Source organism: Sturnira hondurensis, unplaced genomic scaffold (assembly GCF_014824575.4).
Source record: "Sturnira hondurensis isolate 20B ecotype Veracruz unplaced genomic scaffold, ASM1482457v3 Scaffold0021778, whole genome shotgun sequence".
NCBI lineage: Eukaryota > Metazoa > Chordata > Mammalia > Chiroptera > Phyllostomidae > Sturnira > Sturnira hondurensis.
This window is the reverse complement of record NW_028094409.1, coordinates 189,441-215,081: the sequence shown is the minus strand read 5'-3', so window position 1 is coordinate 215,081 and position 25,641 is coordinate 189,441. Positions and strand designations below refer to the sequence as shown.

The window sequence follows — 25,641 nt, the reverse complement described above, 5'->3', positions numbered from 1 at the left end:
ACTGATTAAGGGACCAGAACAAGGGGTAGAAAAAGCACCAATTAATTTCTTTTATTTTTTTCTTAATTTTAGTTTTCAATTATAGTTTACATTAAAAATTATTTTGTACTAGTTTCAGATGTACAACATAGGGAAAAAGAACACCACTTTAATCAGCAGCAACTTCAAGAGAGTTCAATGTAAGATGGAAAGCTGCCCAATTTATCAAAATGTATGATGAGGCAAAAGCAAATAAGATAGTAGTACTGTCCCAGAAACAAAAAACGGAACAAGAGAGTTTTTTAAAACACACATGGTAAGTGGAAAATTAGTATGTGGTAAATATCTAATCCATGGGGGAAGGATGGCAATATAATGAAATACTGGGACAACTATGCATTTGGAAAAAGATTCTAGCATCACGTCATGCAGAATTTCAAATGTGCTGAGTACTAGAAAAAAGGTGTCTATTGCCCGGGGGGTAGGAAGGCCTAAGTATAATATGAAACCAAGAAAACTGAACAAATTCACAGTTGGGGCCATCAAAAAATTTCCACACTACAAAAACATCAAACAAACCAAGTCGAGAGAAATAAGCCAGGAACAATGACAACATGAAAAAAAGGTCAGTATTCTTGCTATGTAAAAAGTTCAGTCCTGGCTGATGTGGGGCTCAGTGGACTGAGTGCCAGCCTGCAAACCAAAGGGTCACTGGTTCGATTCCCAGTCAGGGCACATGCCTGGGTTGCAGGCCAGGCCCCCAGTAGGGGGCGCGCAAGAAGCAACCACACATTGATGTTTCTCTCCCTCTGGTCCCCTCTCTCTAAAAATAAATAAAATCTTTAAAAATAAATAAATTAATAGATAGATAAATAGTTCAGGTTTTAAAAAAAACACCTTACTTTTGGGCTTTAGAGAACAAAAGCCAATTCACAAAAGAAATAATAAACAGCTAATACTGTTTAAAAGCTTAATGTATAAAAAAATGGAAATATTAAACAAGGCATCATTTAACTTTTCCCCACTAATTATATTCACAACCATTAAGAAAACTAACAATTGGCAATTATATATAAATAAAATTCTTCCAACTACAAATGCCAATATTTGAAGTGGCAGTATGAAAATGAAAACCAACGCACTGCCTTTGAGCCCCCACTGCGTCTGCGTGTGGTGCCGGGGGTCAGGCTGCAGCGCCAGAGCAGAGCTTGCGCATAACTGGGGCCGACTGCTCCTTGGCTTGGCAGCCTTTTTAACCGCGAGCGACATGGCGGCACCGCACGGAGGGGGCGGGGGGGTGAAAACCAAATTTTAAGTATGTATAACTGTAATGGTATAATCAATAAAATATATTTTTTAAAAAAACACATAAGAGGACAATGATAAACAAATAATTTGTTGAAAAGTTGGAATAAGTAATTTGTCCATTTAGAGGATGGCTACACAATGGTAAATAAATACTACAAAGCCATTAATAACATATTTACTGACAAGAAAAGATGTCTAGTATATACAGTGAAATTTTTAAAAAGCAAAGTACAAATACCTACCCATGTGTGCAGATACCATTTAATATTAAAATGTAAGGTCAAAAGTATAGTTAATAAACTTCCCATGGCATGTGCTGTAATTTTGAAAAAATAAACAGACTACCCAAAAGGATCACAGAGAACTATTTTACTTTAAGACTTTTATATTGCTTCTGTAATTTAGAACCAAATCCATTTTAGGAAACTAATGACCTAACAACAGGTCACTCTTGCCCCTCATAAAAAAAGTGAATAAGCAGGACTTATTGTAGGCAAGAGCTTTTGAAATCACAAAAAGGGACCTTTAAGCTTGTAATGGTGTCATCCTGCCAGTTAGGACATTGGAAAAGCCACTGCAGGAATTAAACTGGAGACCTTTCACTTTGCAGGATGATGCTCAAGCAACTGAGCTGTGCCAGTCAGGGCAAAATTTTTTTTTCTTTTTTAAAAATTGATTATGCTATTCCACTTGTCCTAACTTTTCCCTCTTTGCCTCCTTCCACCTACCAATCCCCCATTTCCTTTAGCCATCCTTCCTCTGTTAATATCCATACATCATGCACAAAAATTCTTTGGCAATTCCATTTCCTACACTTGCTCTTAACATCCCCCTGCTTATTCTCTAACTACCAATTTGTACTTTATTGATTTATTTATTTGAGATCTTATTTCTTTTCAGAGAGAAGGGAAGGGAGACATCAATATGTGTGACAGAAACATCAGTCAGCTGCCTCTTGCACACCCCCCAATTGGGGACCTGGCCAGCAACCCAGGCACATCCCCTAATCAGGAATTGAATTAGGGACTCTTTGGCTCACAGGCCCACACTCAATCCACTGGGCCACACCTGCCAGGGCCCAATTTGTACTTCTTAATCCCTTCAACTTTTCCTCCATTCTCCCAGAAACCCCTCCCTACTGGCCACCACCCCAATGTTCTCAAATCTATGATCGTTTCTGTTCTGTTGGTTTCCGTAGTTTCTTTTTTACATTCAACTGTTGATAGTTATGTATTTACTGCCATTTTAATGTTTATTGTAGTGATCTTCTTTTTCTTAAATAAGTCTCTTTAATATTTCATATAATAATGGTTTGCTGGTTTTGGTTTGCTAATGTTTTCCTAAGAATTTTTGCATCTGTGTTCACCAGGGATTTTGACTCTATTATTTGTTGTTTTTTTTGTGAGGTCTTTGCTTTTGGTATCAGGGTAATGCTGGCTTCATAAAATGAGTCTGAAGCCTTCCCTCCAAATAATTTGAGGACAGGCATTAATTCTTCTTTGACTGTTTGGTAAAAATCATCCGCAAAAGCTTATGGTCAGGATTTTTGTTTGTTGGGGAGTTTTTTTGATTACTGATTCAATTTCATTAGTAGGTACTTCCCATTCAGATTTTGTTTCTTCCTGACTCAGTCTTGGAAAATTGTATGTTTCCAGAACTATATCCATTTCTTCTATTTGCCCAATTTGTTGGCATATAATTGTTCATAATATTCTTATAATTTTTTTATATTTCTGTGATGTCAGTTGTCACTTCTCTTTCATTTCTTCAAATAGGTTGAATCAAAGGTACCCCTTGGATTCAAATGTCCTTACACTTGATGCAGTCCCAGAGGCCCCTTAAACTACCCTCATTTTTTGAAATTCTTTTTCTTTTTGCTGTGCTGATTGGGAATGTCCTGCTACTTTGTCTTCCAAACCAATTCAATCCTCTGGTTCATCTAATCTGCTGTTAATTCCATCTAACATAGTCTTCATTACAGTCACTGTATTCTATTTCTTTTTTTATGATTTCTATTTTTTGTGTGTAACTGATAGATTGCTTTCCTCCATTTCATTTAGTTCTTTTTCTGGAGTTTGGTTCTTATTCTTTCAATTGGGAAATATTTGTCTCCTCATTTTGGCTGCCTCCCTGTGTTTGTTTCTATGTACTATGTAGATATACTACATCACCCAGTCTTGGCATAGTGAACTTACATAGTAAGTGTCCTGTATAGCCCAGTGCCCCAGTTTCCCTGGTCAACTGAGCCAGCTGCTCCAAGGGTATCCCTAGTATGGGCTGTGTGAGCTCTCCTATTATAACCTTGATTGTTGTTTGCATGACAGTGGGTGCAACTGAGCCTCAGGCTGACAGGCTGTGAGAAGTGGCTGAGACTATAGCTGATGAGCTGTTTGGTTGGGGCTGACCCCACTGAGTGAGACTCATTTTAGTAGGGCTCTGATGCCTGTTGAGTCCACCCTTTGGGTGTGTCATTTTTGGAGCTAATTGGGTAGTGTTCTGCTGTGGTCTGAAGCTAGCCCCTGGGTGTGTTGGTTCTGGCACTTCTGGAGAGGGGTTCCATTGCAGACCCCAACAAATCAGCTGTTGCCTGTTCCTGACCCAGCTACAAAGTGATCTGCCATTCACAGCTGCTGGCATCATCAGCTGCCACTAGTGCCAGGCTTGGGGGCACTCAGTAAGAGGTACAAGGCATATGCACACAATAAAAATATGGAGGCCAGTTGCTGCTTATTTGGGGTTTGTGGACACTTGAGATTTTAGGCAAGTCCACAGCAGGGTACAAGGTCAGGCACATGTAGGGAACCACTACTGAAATATGTTGGAGCCACTGGTGAATTGGGTGAGGTCTCAGTGAATCATCAGGGTGGGGCAAGCAGAACCAGGTGTTAATGCAGGTTGGTGGAGACTGAGATTTGATACCCACCTAGGTATGCAGGCTGGCTGGTGGGAGAACTCAACAAAGGAACAAGGGTGCCTGTCGGGAGTTCAGTCCAGGAGAGGTATTCCCCTCCAGCCCTTGATCTGAAGCTAGAAAATTCACTTTACCATGTGTCCCTGGCACTTTACAAACTGCAGTCCCTTTGCTGGAGCTTTGAACCATTGTTTGTGAGTCTGTGTGCAGGCCTTTTAAGAGGACATTTCAGTGTATAGCCTTCCATCTCCAATGTAATCCCCACAGATTTTAACAACTAGATGTTCTAGGGACTCCTCTCGCCAGGCTAGAGAGCCTGGTGTGGGGCTGGAATCCCTTGTTCCTCAGTGGAGATCTCTGCTGCCAAGTATAACTGCCACTCATGGGTGTAGAAGCCCCTTCTGTGTCTCCGCCTCTTCTACCTGTCTTGAGGTAGCTTTTTTGTATCCTTAGTTATATGAGTTCTGTTGTTAACCTAGTCTTCAGGTGCTACTCTAGGGTAATTTTTCTTAACTCAGTTGCAATTTTGATGCAGTCATGAAAAGAGGCGAGAACAGCATTTACTTGCTCCTCTGTCTTGACCAGCAATCCACTGATTTCAAATAATAATGTGAAGAATTTACTATAGGTATTTGTTTTTCAGCCAGGGAACAACAGATGCATGTGTACATGCACCTATCAAAAGCCACCTGGGAGTATTTCTTAGTTCTTGGAAACTTTGGGGAAAAACAGATAAATCAGTCTAGGATCTACCCTGAAGACCCTCTCCCAGGGTAGGTAAGACACATATATAAAATGCACTCACAGGTATTCAGTGAAAGATGAGAACAGAATGAGTTTAAGTGGCCAAGAAAAGCTATAAAATGGAGCTGGTGATATATGAGTTAGTTAAGAAATGAAGATAAAGGGAGCGAGGAATAAAGTGTAGTATGGAAAAGGTAAGTAAAGCAATTCAGGGTAATACAGGATGTGCATCAAAAGGGCAAAACCAGGAAGACAAGTTAGACAACTTGTGGAGGCCACAACCCAAAGGGTATGAAAAAACATCAAGTTCTGTGAACAGGTGTTTAAAAAAAGAGACAACAAGCCCAAAATGGAGTCACTTATACTAAGCCTCATGTCACCAAACTGAGAAATATTTGACTAAATTACTTCCCCCAGTAATGGAATCTTAAACTAGTCAATATGGAACTACTGTTCAGCACTAGTGAGGTAATCTGCTTGACAGGCCCCTGCCATCACCTAAATGTCCTCACAACAAAAAATCCACTCTTCAGTAGTTTACTTCCTTTCCCCACCCCTTCCTCCTTTTGAAAGTAATTCTGTATGGCTCTTTGTAGCTTCTTTCTGTCTGTTAGATGGGCCACTGCCTAAATCTTGAAACTTTGAATACAGCCAAAAAGATCTTTAAAGTCTATGCAGTTGGTTTTTGGTTTTTAACACAGGGAAGGAATAGGACTAAGAAGTACTTTAACACTATGATAGTACTTTACAAAAAGGATAGAAGAGGAGAGGGGCTGAGGAACCAGTAAAAACACATTAAGCTTTTTTTTTTTAACCCTCTCCTATGTTCACTGATTTTACAGAAAAAAGAAGTGAGAAAGAAAAACATCAATGTAACAGAAAAACATCAACTGGCCACCTTCCATACATGCCCCAAATGGGGATCAAACCCACAACCCAGGCATGTACCCTGACTAGGGATCGAACCTGCAACCTTCTGGTATATGGAACAATGCTCCAACTGAGCCACCTGGCCAGGACAAAAGACAGTAAGCCTTATATGATTCCAACACTGAAATTGTGGAAAGCAGAGGGCTCAGACTCAATCATTTCATTCACACTTACTTCATGCAAAGGATATTTCAAGTTGCATGAACTGAGGTTATCGGACATCATTTAAAAGAAATCAATTTCTTAGGATAGAATGGTAATTTATGAGTGATGATGAATAGCCTGGCAGCTTTCTTAGCATTTAAATTACCAGCCAAGCCCTGGCTGCGTAGCACAGTTTTTTAAAGCATTGTCCCAATGCACCATGGTTGTGGGTTCAATCCCCAGTCTGGAAACATACAAGAATCAACCAATGAATGGGACTAAGTGGAGCAATAAGAGTCAGTATTTCTTTCTCCCTGCTGTCTAAAATCAATAGATAAAAAATAAAAATAAATTGCCAATAGATTGCTAGCTGACTAGTACCATTTCATCAAATATTTCCAACTCTGCTTTCTAAGTCCATGGTAGAATCACACTCCTTGGTCTCTTGTGCAATGTGACTCATTCTGTCTAGTGACTTGTAAGCAGAAGTGACATGTTATTTTTGGGCTGGGACATTTAACTGAAGGAGCAAGACCTTCCAATAGTTTTTTTTTCACTTTGTCAAGAACACCAGCAATATTCCATATTGTGCCTGCTCCTTCATCTGGAGTAAGAATGTACAGCCCCTAGACACCCACACTAAACATGCCACAGAAGCAAAAAATAAACCTATGTTGTTTCCTGCCATTTTAAGATGTTACCACAGAATAACCTAGCCTATTCAGTATGATAATGCTTGGAAATTTACATTTCAAAAGAAACAGAATAATCAAAGCATCCTTCTTTGAAAAAAAAACTGAACAATACATTGTATGTGGAGGATACTATTCTTCTTATTCTTCTCACCACTGTTTGGTTTAAAGAAACCTGCTAACTGAGAATACTGAGTGTTATTCCAACTCCCACTACTCCAGGACTCCACAGTAGCAAGCATGTCCTTTCAGGCCATTCTCTCATCTGAAAAAAAGATGGTGAAAACTCAAATTCTGTTTAGTTTGAACTCTGAATCGAAACTTAAATAAGCTAACAGTTGAGCTCTGTAAAATGTAAAGAGACTGTTTACATATATACTTTGTTTCAGATATCACATTCATGTGGAGAGGGAAAAAAAACTAAGGCAACTTTCATAAAGAAACAAGTTCCTTGGAAAGCAATTTTTGTCCCGAGGACCTCATAGCCTAGACCAGCAGATTGAGGATGATGCTCTCACTGTATTCAAGATTTCTAAACACAGGTACCAAACCAAGAGTAAGAGTCTTTTAGTAAGAGGTCAGGATGATGTTGCCTTTCCGCCCCTTCCTTTTGGTACCACAGACTGGAAAGCAGATACCTAGAAAAACAGTTACACAGAACTATTTTCAACAGGTTAAAGCTTTTGACATCAACCCTAGACCATCTTAGGCATTAGCTACTAAAACACACATTAGCCCATAAATTACTAAGAGGGGCCCACAATGGGCTGGGTGGCAAAAGAAAAATTCAACTAACTGCTCTCTTCTCCATCCCATCGCCCAAACCAGCTCCTACACTTTTAACATGTGCTAAAGGCACTGCAGAGGAAGCACATCTTTGAAGGTTTAAAGTGTAACCTTTGTACTGCGGGCCTAGCCTCACCCATTCTCTAAATGTGTGTGTGTTTTTTAGGTAAATTATAAGAAACATCAAAGCCATTACTTGCCCATATTGGGATACCAAAACCTATCCTATCCGGGCATTATCCAGTGAAACATCATTTTGGCTGATATTTTCAATATGAACCATTTAACATGGCATTCAAGTGCCAATCTCTTCCTCCCTCCTCCAGTTTGGTCCCCATACATACTGTAACTCCCAAATTGGAAATACTGAAGTCCTTTATCTGCCTTACCATTTATTTCCCTACCTCCTTCATTTGCTTATACCTTCACTCCAACTATAATGATTTTCCCAAGTCTCCCTTTCAAATCAATTTATCCAAAAACCCACTCAGCACCCATTTAATCCAGCCACCTCTAATTAGATTACCTCTAGCATTTTCTTTAAGCTATATTTATGACTCTCATCTATTTCGTTTGCATGAGTATTCCTAAACCTCCAGTGCTTTTCATCTTATGCTCCCCATAGTTGCCAGCAGTGTTTTCCTATAGCACACAATAAAAATCTGTCAAATGAACACAGAACACATAGTTTATCATTCAGGAAAGCTATACATACTAACCAGTGACTCAGAACCATAACTGATATGCTACAAATAGTAACTTATTGTGCAAAGTTAGAACTGGAATGTCTTTTAAGTTGAATTTCAAGATCCATCCTAGAATAATGATTTATACTTGCCCCCAAGGAATTTAAAATAGGGGAGAGACAAAGTCATGTAATAATAATCTAACCAAAAAACACAAACTAATATCTAAATTAACAGTGAGAACACTCAAAAGAGAATTACTTCTATCATGTATGTTAGGGAATACATACTCAAGTGTCAGACTACAAGAATTCAAATGAAAGCACTGTCTACTATGGCTAGGTTTACACCCCATGGATGATATTCCGGTGCCAGTTATACCACTAGAAAAAGATCCAGCTTACCAAGGCAAAAACTAATCCACAAGAACAACTATGAAGGGCTGACAGCTCACTAGACTGAAGCCATTCTCCTTTTTATTTTCTTTCTTTTTTTTTTTTTTAGAGAGAGGGAGAGAGAAAGACAGGGAGAGAAACACAGATAAGTTGCTTTTCATACATGCCCTGATCAGAGACTGAATCCGCAACCCAAGCATGTGTCCTGACTGGGAATTGAACCAGGAATCTTTTTGGTTTACAGGACACCCAATTCCCTGAGCCACAGCAGTCAGGGAAAGCAATTCTGCTTTTTGGAAGGATTTATTCTCAAACTATGACAAATTTTGTTCCAATGACAACCTCCCCACATCCTCAAAGACTGTCTACAATGGTACCAAATGGAGCCATAAAAAAACAGGCTCCTACCAGAGGGGCAAAAACAAAAGAAACAGAACATAACATTGCTAGCAAGGATGTAGAGTATGTGGAACTCTCATATACTGCTGGTGGAAGTATAAAGTGGTACAACTTTAGAAAATTGGCAATAACTATCAAAGTATAACAGATACTGTTATGAGCTGAACTGTGTTCCCCAAATTCTATATGTTTTAGTCCTAACCCCCAATGCGTCAGAATGTAACTGTATTAGTTGGAGACAGAAACTTTAAGAAAGATCAAGATTAAATGAAGTCATGAGGGGGGCCCTAAACAAAATGATTAATGTCCTTGTAAGAAAAAGAAATTAGGACTTCCAGCCAAGATGGAGGCGTAGGTGGAAACACTGTACCTCTTCGCACAACCAAATTTAAGGACAACAAAGACTTAGAAACAAAAACCACAACCAGAACAGACAGAAAATTGAACTGTACCGAAGTCCAACAACAATGAACCATTCATCCAGACCGGTAAGAGGGGAGGAGTCAGTGGCCAGCAGAGAGGGGTCCCAGCAAGAAAAGGCTGTGGTTGGCGACCAGGGCATGGGGAGGAAACCAGCAAACCCAGTAAGGTGTGCAAGGCAGTTGGCTGACCGTGGACACACATTTGAGCGCAGATAAACCAAGCAAAAAATGGGCAGTGAGACAAACCGAGCAACCCGGGGCTCCAGCAATGGGAAATAAAGTCTAAAAGCACTGATTGAAAAAAACTTGCGGGGGTTGAGGTGCGGGGAGAGATTCCCAGCCTCACAGGAGAGTTCGTTGGGGAGACCCACAGGGTCCTAGAACGTACACAAGCCCACCCACCCAGGGAATCTGCACCAGAAGGGCCCCATTTGTTTGTGGAAAGCGGCAGAGGGGACTGATATCCAAGAGAATGTAGAACAAACACCATTGCTCCCTCTCTGACCCCACCCCCATATACAGTGTCACAACTCAGCAACTGGGTCACCCCACCCTGGTGAACACCTAAGCTCCATCCCTCATATGTAACAGGTATGACTAGACCAAAACATTATGGCTCAAGCAGAAGAACAGCTCAAAGCCCCAGAGCCAATACTTTTAAGTGACCAAGAGATAGCCAACCTATCAGATGCACAGTTCAAAATACTGGTGATCTGGATGCTCACAGAACTGGTTGATTTTGGTTGCAAATTAGATGAAAAAATGAACACTACACTAAGTGAAATGAAGGAAAATGCACAGGAATCCAGTAGTGATGAAAATAAAACTGGGACTCAAAACAGTGGAGTGGACCAGAAGGAAGAAAGAAACAACCAAACAGAGAAAAATGAAGAAACAAGAATTCAAAACAATGAGGAGAGGCTTAGGAACCTCCAGGACATCTTTAAATGTTCCAATGTCTGAATTATAGGGGTACCAGAAGGGGAAGAGGAAGAGCAATGGGTGGAAAAGCTTTCTGAACAAATAATAAAGGAGAAATTCCCCAAGCTGGCAAAGGAAATGGAAATCTATGAAGCTCAAAGAGTTCCAAAGAAGTTGGACCCAAGAAGGAACACACCAAGGCACATTATAATTACATTAGGCAAGATAAAAATGAAGGAGAGAATCCTAGAAGCAGCAAGAGATAATGGGACAGTCACCTACAAAGGAGTTCCCATCAAACTGTCAGCAGATTTCTCAAAAGAGACCTTACAGGCAAGAAGGGGCTGGAAAGAAGTATTCCAAGTCATGAACTGCAAGGACCTACACCCAAGATTGCTCCATCCAGCAAAGCTTTCATTCGGAATGGAAGGGCAGATAAAGTGCTTCTTAGATAAGGTCAAGTTGAAGGAGTTTATCATCATCAAGCCCTTACTATATGAAATGTCCAAGAAAAAAGAAGATAAAAATATGAACACTGAAAGGACAGCAAACTCAGGTCTTAAAAACCACACCTAAAACAAAAGTAAACTGAGCAGACAGCTAGATCAGGAGCAGAACCATAGAAATGGAGATTATATGGAGGGCTAGTAACAGGGGAGTGGGAGGAGGAGAAGGGGGGAGAAGGTACAGAGAATAAGTAGCACAGACGATGGGGAGAAAATAGAGGGAGGGCAAGAGTAGTGTGGGAAATGTAGAAGCAAAAGAACTTATGACACAAGGACATGAACTAAAGGGGGGAAATGTAGGGAAAGGAGTGTACAGGGTGGTGGGGAATGAAGGGGAAGAAATGGGACAACTATAATGGTATAATCAATAAAATATATTAAAAAATAAAAATAAAGTAAATAAACCCTAAAAAAAAAAAGAAAAGAAATTAGAACAGAGACATGTACAGAGGAAAGACCACATGAAAACACCGGTAGAAAATCGCCATCTGCAAGCCAGCAAGAGGGGCTTCTAAAGAAACCAACCCTACTGACACCTTGATTTTAGACTTCCACCGTCCAGAATTACTAAAAGATAAATGTTCATTGTTTAAGCCACCCATTCTGCGGTATATGTTCCTGTAGCCCTAGCTACAGATACAATGCCTAAAACTCAGCCTTCCACACCTCTGTATTAACCTAAGGAAATGTGTACCTGCAACAGCAATAAATTACACACTACCCAAATGCTCATCAATAAAAGTTAATAAATACATTATGGTATATTACCTAATGGAATACTACTAAGCAACTACACTCAACACAAAAATCTCACAAACAGTGAGTCACAGGAAACAGATGCAGAAGAGTACTTAGTGTATGATTCCCTTTATACAAAGTCCCAATCAGACAAAATTAATAGAGTTAAAAATCAGCAGACTCATTACCCTGGGAGAAGGGGATAATAATGACTTGAAGGAGGCACAAGGGGGCTTCTGAGTTTATGGAAATGTTTCATGTTCACTTATTTGTGTATTTCCATGTATGTGTGTTCTACTTCAAATTCAAAGCTTATTAAAATATAGAAATGACAATCTACTTAAATATAAAGGTAACATTCTGCTTCTCCAGTGTCACTATGGCAAATAAACCTTACTTTGGAACTAGATGCATCAGGTTCTTCACCTACTGCCATTAAACATTTGAAAGACACAGCTAGTCACATGATCTCCGGGAGATAATCTCCAGTTTAGATCAAAGTATTCAAGAGTGTCCAGTCCCCTCCCCAGTTAAATTTTCACACCAAATCTTTTATTAAATTTCATTAAAGGTATTAAAATACATTCATAGGAAGAAAATAACCAGTTAATATCTTGATCTTGACCTAGGTAGTAAATCTAATTTTTCTTTTTTTAAATTTCTATATTTACTATCTACCTGTCCCCACAAGAACCAACAGACTTTTAATAAACAGCAAAATAGAAATGTCATTTAAATAAAGGAATGGGAGAAAGATACATTTTTGAAATTTTTAGTTATTTTTTAAGATTTCATTTACTGATTTTTAGAGAGGGGAAAGGAGGGAGAAAGAGAGTAAGACAAACAGCAATGTGTGGTTGTCTCTCGAGTGCCCCCAACTGGGGACCTGGCCCACAACCCAGGCGTGGGCCCAGACTGGGAATCAAATCAGCAACCCTTTGGTTTGCAGGCCTGCATTCAATCCACTGTGCCATACCAGCCAGTGCAGAAAGATACATTTTTATAAGCAAATACTGAGATCTTTATTCCAATAATGTATAATAATAAAGGCAGGATGGTGCTTCAGGAAGAACACAAGCTACACGGACTTAGATTAGCATTCTAGTAGCTGCGCTACCTGAGTACCCAGCCTCAGCTATATAAGGCAGAAATACAGAAATGGCTATCCTCTAAACCTATACAATTGCCGTGAGTATTAAATGAAATCCTAATGCAGATTTAAGCATTACTCAAATACTAAAAAACATTTAAAGACAAATATTGTGTAGAAAGACTTCTATAAAACATTAATGCTTTATAACAACCATCAACTAAATGGTCAAAGTATTTAAGAGTAGCTCTTAGCCTGTGGGCTGCCCAGATGACTGAGAATTATGGGATGCCCATATCTGTAAGTGCACCAGAATTGTTGGTAAATTTATTAAATACCATATATGAGGTCTGTCTGGAAAAAGTCCACTATTAGTATAACAAGAATGGTTTACGTAACACTGATGTAACCTGGCAGCCAAGGAGAGTGGATTGGATATGTGCATGCATAAACAACGATGACCTCACTGTACTAGTCAGTGGGGGTGGGAGGCCCACTGAGAAAGCATGTGCATTGCATTCAAAATGACTGAGCAAGTAGAGCAACAAATCTCCATCAAACTTTGTGTTAAGCTTGAACATTCCTCCAAGGCAAATATACGCATGATTCAGAAGGCCCCAGCTATGGGCAACTGGAAATTGGCAGCTTCATCACAACAAGGCACTGCCCACGTATCATGTCTTGAGCAGAGCTTTTTGGCAAAACATCAAATCACCCAGGTGACTCAGCCTCCCTTACAGACCATATTTGGCACCTTGCAACTTCTGGCTTTTCCCAAAATTAAAATAATCTCTAAAAGAGAAGATTTTTCAGACTGCTGATGAGATTCAGGAAAGTACAATGGGGCAGTTGATGACAATTGGGAAAACTGTGTGAAGTTCCAAGGTGCCTACTTTGAAGGGGACTGAGGCATCATTGTCCTATGTACAATATTTCTTGTATATTGTATCTTCTTCAATAAATGTCTCACTCTGGCTGGCGTAGCTTAGTGGATTGAGCATGGGCTGCAAACCAAAGGGTCGTGGGTTTGATTCCCAGTCAGGACATATGCCTGGGTTGCGGGCTAGGTCCCCAGTGGGGGCCACATGAGATGCAACCACACATCAATGTTTCTCTCTCTCTCCCTCCCTCCCTCTCTCTAAATATAAATAAGTAAAATCTTTTTAAAAAAAAGCTGACATTCTATTTTAAAAATAAATAAATGTCTCTATTTTTCATATTACATGGTGGATACCTTCAGGACAGACCTCATATAATAGGCACTACTTTTCATAAAGTGTGTATGTTGTTACCATTGGGTTATTTTAAATGTTAATATAGAGTAGCCTTGCTATGTACTCTCAAATAACTCAAAGTAAAAGGTCTGCCCCTTTTAAAGAAGAGGGAGCCAGAATAGTTGTGGGAGGTTTGTCAAATGGAAACAAAACCTTTGACATCGCACAAAAAGACTCAAAACCAATGATAACACTATTTACTTGCAATGTAATTTACTTGCAATGTAATAGGATTACAACAAAGATGGAGGTGGAGGTGTAGGTAGATACACTTTGCCTCCTAAAGAAGGATAATCTAAAAATAAAAAACAACCAGAACTGCTAGAAAATGGAACTATGGAAGTCCAACAACCAAGGAGTTAAAGAATAAACATTCATCCAAATTGGTAGGAAGGGTGGAGATGGGCAGTCGGTACAGAGAGGACACGTGGCAACGTGGTAGCTGGCAGACCAGATAGTCCCACATTACAGTGCACATAAAAACTGGGAGTAACACTGAGGACTGAGAAATCCCATCCCAGGAGAGAATGCACAACACAGGGTTCCAATACCAAGAAAATAAAGCCTCCTAACCTCTGACTGTAAACACCTGTGGGGGTTGCAATGAAGAAATGGGCAGTCTCTCAGAAGAATCCATTTGAGGGGCCTACAGAACCCTAGAACATACACAAGCCCATGAAGTTGGGGAATCAGCAGCAAGGCAGCAGCTGGAAAGGTGCCAGTCACATGGGGGAAGTGAGAAAAGCAACTGAAAGCAGGAAGAGAGCCAAGAAAGCAGCATCATTTCCTCTCTGATCCCTCACATCCACATACAGCACCACAACTCAGCGCGGTGGTCTACCCACCTTGGCAAATACCTAAAGCCCTGCCCCTTACAACATTAACAGATGTGCCTACAAATTGAAAAGGCAAAGAAATATGGCCCAAATGAAAGAACATATCAAAACTCCAAAAAAAAACCCTAAGCTACACAAAGCCAACTTATCTGGTACAGGGTTCAAAACACTGGTGGATCAGGATACTCAGAGAAATTATTGACTATGGCCACAAAATTAAAAAGTGAAAGAAAGAAAAATATACAGAGGAGTTCTGGCCAAGATGGTAGGAGAAACCCTTCACTTCCTCACACAACTAAAAGGAAGAAACCAACCAATCTAAAAATCAATAAACAAGCAGATGTGCCTGAAAATCAAACTACATGGAACTCCAACAACCATGGAATTAAAGAAACAGTCAACCAGACCAAACAAACCAGTAAGGCAGTGGACCAGCTCAAAAAAAACTGAGGTGAGGCATCGGATTGGACAGGCGGGGCTGGCTGCAGTGAGGCAGCAGGCTATGTTGGCAGGGCTGACTTAAAGGGGAAACTGAGACTTAGAGTTGACTGCGGATGACCGCAGTGGCCGCAGTGAGACTCCCAGTCTCACACGAGAGTACGGTGTAAAGTGCACCAGAGACAAGCAGACGAGCTGCATTGTTCCCTCTCTAGCCCCTCCCCCACAGGCAGTGTCACAACACAGCAAAGAGGGTTGCCCTGCCCTGGCGAATACATAGGGCCTGTCCCCTTACTACTTATCAGGTGTGCCAAGACAAAGAAATATGGTCCAAATGAAAGAACAGAGCAAAGCTTCAGAAAGAGAGTTAAGTGATGAAGAGACAGCCAACCTATCTATTGGAGAATTTCAAGCCCTGGTAATCAAAATGCTCACAGAGCTGATTGAGCTTGGTCGATAAATAAAAAAAACAAATGAAAGATATTCAAAATGAAATGAAGCAAAATATTCAGGAAACCAACAGTGACAAGAAGGAAACCAGGACTCAAAACAATGATTTGGATCAAAAGGAAGAAATAAACATCCAACCAGAACAGTATGAAGAAACAAGAATTCAAAAAAATGGAAGGGAAGATGAGGAATCTCTGGGACAATCTGAAATATTCCAATATCCGAATTATAGGGGTACTAGAAGGAGAACAACAGAAAGAAATTGAGAACTTATTTGAACAAGTAATGAAAGAAAAATTCCCCAATCTGACAAAGGAAATAGACTTCTAGGAAGTCAAGGAAGCCCAGAGAATCTTTAAGAAATTGGACACAAAGAGGAACACACCGAGGTCCATCATCATTAAGTTACCCAAGAGTAAAGATAAAGAGAGAATCCTAAAAGAAGTAAGAGGAAGGGGAGAGTTACCTACAAAGGAGAGCCCATAAGGCTATCAGCTGACTTCTCAAAAGAAACCTTGCAGGCAAGAAGGGGCTGAAGAGAAGTATACGAAGTCATGAAAGGCAAGAACCTACATCCAAGATTACTCTATCCAGCAGAGCTTTCATTTAGAATGGAAGGGCAGATAAAGTGCTTCCCTGATAAAGTCAAGTTATTATATGAAATGTTAAAGAGACTTATCTAAGAAAAAATGATAAAAAATATGAACACTAAAATGACAACAAACTCACAACTATCAACGAATGAACCTAAAAGAAAAAACAAACAAAAACAAAAACTAAGCAAACAAGAACAGGAATAGAATCAGAGAAATAGACATCACATGGAGGGACTTCAGTGGGGAGGGGGAATGCAGGAATGGGGGTAAAAGGTATAGGGAAGAAGCATAATTAGTAGGCATAAAATGGTATAGGAAATAGGATTCAAAGAAATTATATGAACAACCCATGGACATGAACTAAGTGGGGGAGGATGCTGCAGGTTTGGGGGCAAGGCAGAGGGGGGGAAAGGGGGGATTGAAAAAACTGTAATAGTATAACCAATACAAAATACTTAAAACAAAAATATACAGTGAACCAACAGTGAAAAAAAGAAAGCAGGGACTAAAATCAACGATTTGCAATAGAAGGGAGACACAACATTTTTATACAAACAGAAAGAAACAAGAATTCAAAAATATGAAGAGTGGCTTAGGAATCTCTGGGGCATCTTTAAACATTTCAAAATCTGAATCACAGGGGTGCCAGGAGGAGAAGAGGAAGAGCAAGAAACTAAAAACTGCCCTGGCTGGTGTGACTCAGTGGACTGAGTGCCAACCTGTGAACCAAAGGATCACTGGCTTGATTTCCAGTGGGGGCACATGTCTGTGTTGCGGGCCAGGTCCTCAGTAGGGGGCATGTGAGATGCAACCACACATTGATGTTTCTCTTCCACTCTTTCTTCTTCCCTTCCCCTCTCTATAAAAATAAATAAATTTAATGGCTAAAAAAAGAGAGAGAATGAAAACTTATTGGAAAAAATAATGACAGAAAACACCCCCAATCAGGCAAAGGAAATAAACATGCAAGCCTAGGAACCTTAGAGAATCCCAAAAAAAGTTGGGTCCAAGGAGGACCACACCAATGTACATCACATTTAAAATGCCAAAGGTTAAAGATAAAGAACTAATCTTAAAAGCAGCATGAGAAAAGCAGAGACTTAACCTACAAAGGAGTTCTCATAAGGCTGTCAACTGATTTCTCAAAAGAAACCTTGCAGGCAAGAAGGGAATGGCAAGAAGTATTCAAACTGATGAAAAGTCAGGATCTACAATTTAGATTACTCTATCCAGAAAAGCTATCATTTAGAATTGAAGGACAGATAAAGTGCTTCTCAAACAAGATAAAGTTAAAGGAGTTTATCATCACAAAGCGTTTATTATATGAACTGTTAAAGGGACTTTTCTATGGAAAAGATCAAAACTATGAAGGTAAAATGGCAGCAAACTCACAACTATCAAAAACTGAACCTAAGAAAAACAAAAACAAAAAAACACTAAGCAAACAACTAGAACAGGTAGAGAATCATAGAAATGGAGATCATATGGAGGGTTACTACTGAGGAGGGGACGGGGGAGGATGGAGAAAAGGTACAGGGAATAAGAAGCATAATTGGTAGGTACAAAATAGACAGGGGGAGGTTAAGTAAAGAACTTTTATGTACAACCCATGGACATGAACTAAAGGGGCAGGGGGTACTACTGGAGGCACTGGGGGTACCAAACGGAGGGGGGATAAACAGGAGAGAAACTCTGGGACAACTATAATAGCATAATCAAAAAAGTACACTTTAAAAAGAAACATAAATCGCCCTGGCTGGTGTAGCTTAGTGGATTGAGTGCGGGCCTGCAAACCAGAGGATCTCGGTTCAATTCCCAGTCAGGGCACATGCCTGGGTTGCAAGCCAGTTCCCGGCAGGGGACACACCAGAGGCAACCATACATTGATATTTCTCTCTCCTTCCCTTTCCCTCTAAAAGATAAATAAATAAAATCTTTTTTTAAAAAAGAAACATAAATCAATGGAATAGAATAGAGAGCCAAAAATAAATCCAAGTCTCTATGGTCAATTAATTATTTGACAGAGGGGGCATGAGTATACAACAGAGTAAAAATAGCCTCTGCAATAAATGGTGTTGGGAGATCTGCACTGTATATGCAAAAAAATGACACACACCACCAACCTACACTGCACACCAGAATAAACTCAAAATGGATAAAACACTTACATAAGTCATGACACCATAAAAACCCTAGAGGAAAACACAGGTAATAAAGTTTCAGATATCCCACATAGCAATATTTTCACTGATATATTTCCTAGGGCAAGGCAAATAAAGGAAAAATTAAATAAGTGGGACTACAACAAATTAAAAGGCTTCTGCATAGCTTAAGAAACCATCATCAAAATGAAAAGGGAACCAACCATATGGGAGGACATATTTGTCAATGATACATCGGACTAAGGATTGATCTTCAAAATATATAAAGAACTCATCTGACTCAACATGAAGAAGACAAACAACCTAATTAAATAATGGGCAAAGGACTGAATAGACACTTCTCCAAGGAGGACATACAGATGGCCCATAGATATATTAAATGATGCTCAACATCACTGGCCAACAGAAAGATGCAAATTAAAACCACAATGAGATATCACCTCACACTGGTCAGCACCACCATCATTAAAAAATCAACAAACAACAAGTGTTGGAGAGGATGTGGAGAAAAGGGAACCCTTAGTGCATTGTTGGTGGGAATGCAGACTGGTGCAACCACTGTGGAAAACAGAATGGAATTTCCTAAAAAAAACAAAACAAAACAAAACAAAAAACTAAAAGCGGAACTGCCTTTTGACCCAGAGATTCAGCTGCTGGGAACATACCCTATGAATCCCAAACCACCTATTTAAAAGAACTTATGCAGCCGTATATTTATAGCAGCGCTATTTACAATATAGCAAAGTGATGGAAACAGCCTAAAATGCCAATCAGTAAATGAGTGGATCAAAAAACTGTGGACATTAATACAATGGAATACTTCTTCCATCAGAAAGAAACATGGAAATCCTACCTTTTTCAAAACCATGGATGGAACAGGAGAATACTGTGCTAAGTGAAATAAGCCAGTTGGTGAAAGATAAATACTGTATGATCTCACCTATAGGAGGAATCTAATGAACAAAATAAACTAATGAACAAAACAGAATCACAGACATGGAAACAGAACAGACGAACAGTGACCAGAGAGGATGGGAGAGAGGGATAACGGTAGAAAGAAGGGGAAGGGACTAGTCAAAGAACATGTATGAATGATCCATGGACACGGACAACAGCATGGGAATTGACTGTGGGAGTGGGAAGGGCAGAGGAGGGCAAAAGGGGGAAAATTGGGACAATAGGAAAACAATAAAAATTTTTTTAAGATTTTATTTATTTATCTTTAGTGGGGAAGGGAAGGAGAGAAGGAGAGAAATATTAATGTATGGTTGCCTCTTGTGAGTCCCCTGCTGGGAACTGGCCTGCAACCCAGGCATGTGCCCTGACTGGGAATCAAACGGCAATCATGTGGTTCGCAGGCCCGCGCTCAATCCACTGAGCTACACCAGCCAGGGCCACAATAAAAATTTTTCTATTACAGTTTACATTCAATATTATTCTGCATTAGTTTCAGATTTAGCACAATATAATTTGTAAAGGATTCCTGAACTGTGCTGGATAACTCTAGGAAAGCCACAGTAAGAAACAAGCTCTTTACTTGAAAGAGTAGGAAAAAAATGAAAGTTCCTTCACTTTATCTGGCAGCAGTTACAGAAGCACGTTTGAAAGCCAAGGAAGGTTACAGAACTCCTAAAACTGCCCAGGTATCAAGGCCTTCCTTAACATGCTTCCTCAGATTTTCTCTGAACTGACATAAAGCAGTCCTAAGAGATCAGAAAATGGACAAAAGAATCTGTCAGACTGATCGCCACAGCAGTGATGACATAACCAAAAGAGAGAGCCCTGGGGGAAGCTTGAAGTCCTCTGCATTAAGTACTGCATCTTGCCCTGGCTGGTGTAGCTCAGTGGATTGAGCACCTGCCTGCAAACCAAAGGGTCCCTGGTTCGATTCCCATTCAGGGCACATGCCTGGGTTGTGGGCCAGACCCTAAGGAAAAAGGTGTGTGAGAGGCAACCACACATTGATGTTTCTCTCCTCTTTCTCCCTCCCCCTCTGCCTAAAAATTAAATAAAATCTTAAAAAAAAAAAAAGACTGCATCTTCACATAAACAAACAAGATCAGTTCTGTATGTCACCATTGTAACCAACTCCCAAGATCTCTTCCTTCCCCAAAGAGACATTGTGCAAGTAGCTATTCTTAAATTTGACTTTGAAATCACAGCCTGGAGTATTAAAATTGAAACTAGTGAGAAAAAACTGCTAAAAAGCCTGTTCTGATTTCACCTACCACATCACTTTTACCACAATCACCATTAAGTTTTAAAACAGAAATGCAAACTCTTTTTCTGTATTTAATGCATATGTGTGAAGGAAAAAGCAGAAAATGGAAAATGTGATGTTAAATAACTGCAAGATATAGACACATGGCAGAATGCTGCTGCAGCAAACTGCAGACAGCATAGCCATCTGTCTATCTAGTCTAACAGAGATCTATAGATGGCATTAATAGGTAAGTGATAACACACATGATGAATGCCTGAGAATACAATGGCAATGTTACATGGGAGATAATAGTCAGCAGAAAATCAGTAGCTGCAAAATGGAAGGAGGCAGTTTATTTCCAGAGCTTCAGTCTCCTTCAGAGAATGACATTAGTACGAAGGAGAACCACTCCTTAGTTCTACTACCACTCCTCTCCTTACTTACCTGGAAGGCCTTGCCTGTAACTTAGTCCAATATGTGGTACATGTTGAATTACATACAAGGTACGTTAGACAACTTATCACAGAAAGAATGGTAAGTATATCAAAGCTCAGAGAGTAACAGTACATAAGATGACTGTCATACATGTGGATCTGGGGTCTGGGTTTGCTGCATCTTGTGAACAAAAATGCTAATGTCAAATGTAAAGGCAAAAATGTTACTAGTGCAGAGCTCTTTGGAGATTTATTAAAAACTAATCAAATAACCAAAATCTTTTTGCTTTACTTGGCTGTGAGATCAGGAATTGAATTAAAAAATACACTTTACTATAAAACAACGCTCTTTGATTGTAACATTTGGTGGCAAAAATAAAATAAAAAATAAAAATACTGTTCCAAGTAGCTGCTAACAACTACCTGGGGGAATATACTGAAAAGAACTATTTTTTGAGTGCCTTCTACCTTCCACCCTTCTGTTTGTTTACTCATGTAGTTCTATCACAAATGCAAATTCAGATCCCCTTTTAAAGAAGAGGGAGCCAGAACAGTTGTGGGAGTTGGGTGACATAGGTTTTATCTAGGATGACATGGGTTCTGTGAAAGGCAGGCTCTACTCTAAAACTTTCTTCTTCATCTGAAGAAAAAAAAACCAACATACCAAACGTGCCTTTGTTCAAAGAGGGCTGCAATGGCTAGCATTTGCAGTGTTTAATGGTAGGACATAAACTAAAATACCTCTTGTGTCAACAAGAAAATGCTACCAGAGCAAAAGGAGAAACAAGTTTATTGTTGAAGGCTATTATTCTTCAAAAGACATAAGCAATTAGAAACCCTAATATTCTCTTCCATGATCTCTTCAAGAGCAGACCATACCAATGTTGTTAAAATTAACAAAGCCTTCAAGTTAGCCAGAACACCAAACTGGATTATTATGAATTCACTTGCAGAGATGAGAAACAACTCCTCTTTCCAAAAAACTCAAGTTCTATCACCAAGCAATTCCTCAACAGAATGCCTGCCCATGGTCACTCACTATTTTTAAATTTCTCGTGGACAGGTAAAAAGCCTGTCTCCCTGAGTCAATATCCAGCAACGCCTGATACAAGGTAGACACTGGAAACACTTGATGAATAAATGAAAAGGTGCTTATCACTACTCTCCTCTATACTTAAATATTATTTAAGGTTATCACACATACTATTCACAAGGGGATACCTCCAAAAAACCAGAATTATCTTCTGTAGGGAACACCCCTTGTAGTACACAGGCTTGCCCTGCTGGGTGAGTGTCCTAGGAACCCATCTGTATCAGTGTACCAGCTGATACTGATGTGAGAGGCTACATTCAGCTTCAGTGAATTTTTTTTAAGACTCTTTTCAGCTTGTTTGCCCACTCCATACAGGTGATTTACAAATACACCTACACACACCACACTGAGTGGTCAGCAGCTTTTAAACAAAAAAGTGCATGACTCTAGTGCCCCACTCTCCTTATTCACCAGATCTCCCTCCCTTCAAGCAACTATGTTTTGCCAATGTGGAAGAAGTAAAAAAATTTACCACCCCCCCCCAAAAAAAAGGACAGAAGCACTAAAGGCATCAAAATTGATGCATTCAAAAACTGTTTCCAGCAGCAGAAAAAATGTCTTGATAGGTGTATTGCATCAAATGGAGAGTACTCTGAAGGTGACTGAAGTTTAAACTTGTAAGAATATATACATAAATTTTTATAAGTAAATTCTGGGTCTTTTGAGTCCCCTCTCATAAATACATTAGGCTGGGTAGCAAAGTTAAAAAAAAAAACCTTCATAATACAACAGGGTTGTGAGTACTAAGCTTGAGCTTGGACAGTATCTTCAGAAGTACTTACAACTTACTTTCCACTTCTTAGACTCAAATCTGAACAATCTCTCCCAAATCTGAAGAGAGAAACACACTAACAGAAGGTTATTATTCCATGGATGAGCAGACATAAGGCTAATATGCTGCTTAAGTCACAAGAGACAAGAGCCTATTCTTTTGGAAACTAAAGAGCATACAGTATTTTCAACATGAAGAACCAACAATTGGGCATTATGTACTAAGATTTTAGGAAAGGATGACATGGCAGGATTGCTAGGCCTACCTAATTTGACAAAAATTAGGTAACCTAATTTTTCAAACCTCAATTAAATACTTCGCTAGGATTCCAGAGCTTTTAATTTATTGGCATTGCACTACAAAAAGATGTGTTAAAAATCCCAATCAAAAATGGGATTACCTTATGGCTTGAAAGTAGAATTAATGTTACCAATGGAGGCTTTCAAAAGACATCTCTAAGAAAAAAGGTTGGCAAAAAGAGAAGGACAGGCAGATTCCAGGTGCCAAAAGATAAACCACACACTTTAGGGGCATCTGAAAGCATTATAACCCACAGACTGAATATAGTGCTTTGGAGTCTGACTGCCTGGGCTTAAATCTCTGCTCCATAACTTATTCGCTGTGTGACCTTAGACATATGACTTAAACTCTGTTTTCTGATTTCCCTATCTACAAATGGGTACAACAGTACTTCGTACCTGGTGTTCTGAGAAATAAACCTGTGCGAAGGTCTTGCAAAGTTGCCCAACATACTCTAAGTGCATTATTATTTTCAATTTTCCCAAGTTTAGGAACTATTATGCAGTAAGAAGCCCCCGATTCGTGTAATATTCAAATCCAGTTCCAGAGCCAACCACAATCGTTCCCCCAGTAAGTTGGAAAACTTCCTTCAGGATTTAGCACATATTTACGACAAAAAGCTCCTTGCCTCCTAGAGCCAGAGGCGTGTCACATGTATGCCAGTGTTTGAGGCCAGACCCGTACATGTGACCTGACTCACCACTCTGATTCAGTCGCTGTCAGGAAACTTTACGCACTAAAAAAGAGTCAGTCTGTTCAACTGAACAGATGGGAACGTGGCTCAGACCTGGGAGATTTCACCAATGCCCGCACGAATGGTGACGCCTGGTTAGCGTCCCCCGACACAGCAGCTGAGGATCGGCTCCGACACCCTCCAGCTCGCTGCTCCAAGGAAAGCCACCAGCTAGCTCGTCCCGCAGCTAGCACAGGGCTCCCAGCGCTCTGCGGCCACCCAAGTCAGGAAACCTTCCCGGGTCTCCGATCTTAACGCCAGCAACAAATAATGCATCCGTGACTACGGGCCCCAGGTCTGTAACGAGGCCAGAGGTCACAGCCGGCGACCTCTGAACTCTCCCAGACCGGGCCTGCTACTGGGCCATGAGCGACGCGGCCTTTCCCCGCCAGGCCCGTTTTAGACCCAGAGCCTGACCAAGAAGGGGATAATGCGAGGCCTTGGCGACCGAGGAGCTGAAGAGGGGGATGGGGCCAGGCAGCCGGCCCGGCTGGGCCCGCTGCTTACCTCGGCCGCTCCGCTGGGGGCACCGGGCCGGGTGTGTCACGAGGACTCCGAAGAAGGAGACGCAAGCGAAGACAGGGACAAGAACCCAAGCTCCGATTCCAGAGATGTTTTCGGCCCTCTCTAAGATTCCAACACCAACACGACCGCCGCCTCCGGTTTTATGACCAAGACTCCGGCTCCGCGCCCACTTCCGCCACCGCCACCGCCCCGAGCGGAAGTACCTGTCACGAGGAGTTTGACGTCAAGTGTGTGAGGGAGGAGCCCCGCCTCAACCCTGCATCACGTTCGGGTAGCCTCAGGTCTGGGCTTGGATCACGTGGGGTAAACATGTCTGCCTCTTATGGTTGTGGCCATCTTTGAGTCAGCGGTAAGGAGAAGGACGGCGCCATGTTGAACCCAGAACCTGAAGTTTCCAAACCATCCTGCGTTTCCCCATAATAACGAAGTGGGCGGAAGCGGAGGGACACAGAGAAGACCAGGGTAAACTGGACTGTCCATTAGTGTCATTAGTGTCGCTCTCTCGAAGGCCCTGATAATCAGCGAAGTAGTCATGTGCCCTGAGCTATTCAAGATCAACAAAGTTTACTCTAGGAACAAGCTTTCCCTGGGAGAAATGTGAGTAGTGGGAGACAAGACAGTGGTTATAACACAAATTTAAGCAGGTTAAGAAAGGGCATCTATATTTCTTGAGCACCAAATGTAAACCTGTATTACACTTTGGATAGTTTCCATTTGTCCTCCCTTTAATCACTTGAAAGATGTGCATCATTTTGCAGTTAGGAACCTGAAACCCATCACATCACAGGTCACTTGACCTAACTTACAGAGTAAGTGGCAGCGAAGGCATTTGAACCGAGGGTTTGATGCCAATGTGTGTTATCTTTCTAGTAAACTGGAAATGACTGCATTGATGGCGGCAGAGTGATACACAGAAGTGAATTAGACATTGGCGGAACAGGATGGCAGAAGATTGAGGATTTATAAGAACATTAATTTCGTAATCTGTAGCCCAAGTATTTGGATTTTTACAACTTCAGCGCTGAAGCTTCTTGCAGAGCCTAACTTTGTCTTTTTGGGCTCTGAAATGGCCTGCAGAGCTGGGACCACCCCTCTGTTCATTGTACTGTTTGATAAGCTGTACTCCTTGCATTGTTGTTAAATAATACTACCTGTACTATTGAGCCGTAACAAC

The 25,641-nt window shown here is 40.6% G+C and overlaps 1 protein-coding gene and 1 non-coding gene across 2 annotated transcripts in view; one reads left to right on the top strand and one right to left on the bottom strand.

Annotated features, from left to right (window-relative positions):
• Window positions 1–24,661, bottom strand: part of RAB7A (RAB7A, member RAS oncogene family) — a 107,587-nt gene extending 82,926 nt beyond the window's left edge. The window contains exon 1 of the mRNA XM_037033739.1: window positions 24,450–24,661. The gene's annotated coding sequence lies outside the window, so the exon portion shown is untranslated. The remainder of the gene's footprint in view (window positions 1–24,449) is intronic.
• On the top strand, window positions 1,118–1,250 carry LOC118978332 (small nucleolar RNA SNORA76). Its single transcript, XR_005064694.1, has one exon. It is a non-coding gene; the product is annotated as a small nucleolar RNA SNORA76 (small nucleolar RNA).
• Window positions 24,662–25,641: the final 980 nt, after the last annotated feature.